At 41.6% G+C, this 2,457-nt stretch overlaps 1 pseudogene; it reads left to right on the top strand.

Annotated features, from left to right (window-relative positions):
• Positions 1-1,207: 1,207 nt before the first annotated feature.
• Positions 1,208-1,327, top strand: LOC129871781 (5S ribosomal RNA; annotated as a pseudogene).
• Positions 1,328-2,457: the final 1,130 nt, after the last annotated feature.

Below are 2,457 nucleotides of genomic sequence, written 5' to 3'. Positions count from 1 at the left end.
TTCTAGTTTGCTGATTTAAGATGATGATAGGTTGTCCCTCACAGGATTCCATTTCCTGGACATCATCTATGGAGCATACCCTGGGTGGCTTGTCAGTACCTCTGCGAAGCATCCCTATCTGATGGACTGGGCGTATAGTTTTCAAATAAGGTGGTAAGCTCAACTTACTGGCCACTTTGCCCACCTTATGAGCAACTTGATACCATCTAATATAATTTGGGCTAAGTTTCCTTTTCTGGGTGACAATGTTATGAACATCTAATAATCAATTTGAACTTTGTATATCGATGTCGATTATCTGTATATCATTTCTGCCGATTCTGGGCTGGTAGTTAATAGCTTGCTTAATCATGTTTGGCTTACCAGCTTAGTCTTTCTAACATCGACCCTACCAATAGGGGACTTACATGTCCTACCCCAACAGTCTTGTATGGGGTAATTGGGATACCAGAGTGGTAGCCATTATGGTAGGTAACTCAATAGGTGATAGATAATCATCCCAGATATCTTCGAAGTTAACAACAAAAACTTATGACATATCTTCTAGCGTTTAAGTGGTATGCTTTAGCCTATTCATCTAGTTTGAGGATAAAGTAGTGTACGAAGACTTATCTATCTTCCCAATTTCTTTGCGTACTGATCCTCGATAGTTAACTGTAACTTGGGCTCCTGCGTCTGGGGTAATAGCTATGGGGACTCTGTAACGTCCCACCACTTTTTTTACCCTACAATTTTACACCTTCTCGGCTGAGTAGGGGTAGCCTTTGATTGAAGGAGCATGGGCTACTATCGTTAATCCTTAGGTAACATTCCCTCCAATGTCATCTGTCGACGGAGTGCGAAGTTAGTCTTGTAGCCCTAGTCCTATTGTGGAATTTTCGACCTTAGGTATTACCTTATGTCATCCATAAATTACATCAGTTGGTACCCTTACCTTTTGGGTTTTGCTTTTTCTCTCTCAGAGTTGGCTGTCAAGTGGTGTCGAAATTCCCTCGTCCACTAGCCCATATAGTCATTTTGTGGTTTTCTTCTCATTAACTGGTTCCATGTTGAAGAGCTGTGGCATTCGAGTGCGCCATCAGTTAACAGTTAGCTAATCCTTTCTGTCTTGCTTAAATCCTTCCTACAATACCCGCAACGTAGCGTATAGTACTCCAGGAACATAATCTTGTGTCGTTTTTCTGTCGTTAGTTCAGATTCTTTAATCTCGTGCGATCATACCAGCACTAACACCTTAAGTTCCATCAGAATGTTGAAGTTAAGCGTGCTGGGGCGAGAGTAATATTGAGATGGGTGACCTCCCTGGGAAGTCTTCGTGTCGCGTTTTATTATAATTCTTGCCATAGTGTGTGGGGCACTCAACTTAGCCCAAGATTTACCTCAGCGCTGTCTCACGAGTCTTTATGTCTTGCCTTGTCCTTCCCTCTGTTATCTTGCAGCCGGCATAGGGGTAGATCCTTTAATTCCACTATGGCCACGTCCCCCCTTTTTCCATTTTAATTTAACTTCTCCCATTGTATTCCCCCCCTTTTTGTACGCACCCCTTCATTAGGGTGGGCTACTGAGTAGCGCTAAAGTTGACTCGTATAGTGACCTTTAGAGCCGCTTTGATTTTTGGCCATTATTAGCTGGCATAGCGTTTAAAGGAATTTGACATATAAGCTCCCCTATCTTCTATTCACTTTGTGTTTTCCTCATTCGCTACCACAGGAGGCTTTCTATTCATTTGTCCTTGGTTATATATCTATCGCAACATCATTTGCGACCAACTCTATAGCCAACATTTTGGCTCTTTGGTCTAGCATATTGTCATTATCCTTTGTAGTATTTCTTGAGTCATTCGATATCCTTTCATGGTTACACTCTTTTGTTTTTGTATGCATTCTCCTTCTAGTGTTATGTTGTTCAGGGTCTCGTTACAACTCTTTAACGCTGCCTTATGTAGCACTTTGACTTCCATCCCATTATTGGTGGCTTCCAGACCTTCCTTGTTTGGTTCGGCAAGGTATCCTATTTGAAGTTTTAGCATCCATCTTAAATATGTTGCCATATTGATTGCCTTCACCTTACTTTTTCCACTTTCTCATTAACTTCCCCCCTTTAGAGGGTACTCGTACTTTCCTATATTTGTACTTATAGTCGTTCCAATTTCAATTAGGTAGTGCTAGTATTCTGACGATAACTATTCCAGGTTTTCTCGAAGTAGTAGCTTTGTCCCAACGTGTATCCTTTGTTTCTTGGAGTGAAGGTGGGTTGCACTATCTATTTCCTAAATTGTCCTCGTCCTTGACAGGTTCCACTATTCTCGGGGCGATGTTGTGCACATGTATCATTGTTTGTATCTTAAGCTCCATGCTCTTATAGTGTTCTCAACGTAGGCCTTTAACTTAGTCAATGCATACTAAGTGCGTCTTACTAGTGGTTCCACTTTGTCCCTGTATACTCGTATCACACTGT

Source organism: Solanum dulcamara, chromosome 10, assembly GCF_947179165.1.
Source record: "Solanum dulcamara chromosome 10, daSolDulc1.2, whole genome shotgun sequence".
Lineage (NCBI taxonomy): Eukaryota > Viridiplantae > Streptophyta > Magnoliopsida > Solanales > Solanaceae > Solanum > Solanum dulcamara.
This window is presented reverse-complemented; position numbering and strand designations above follow the sequence as displayed.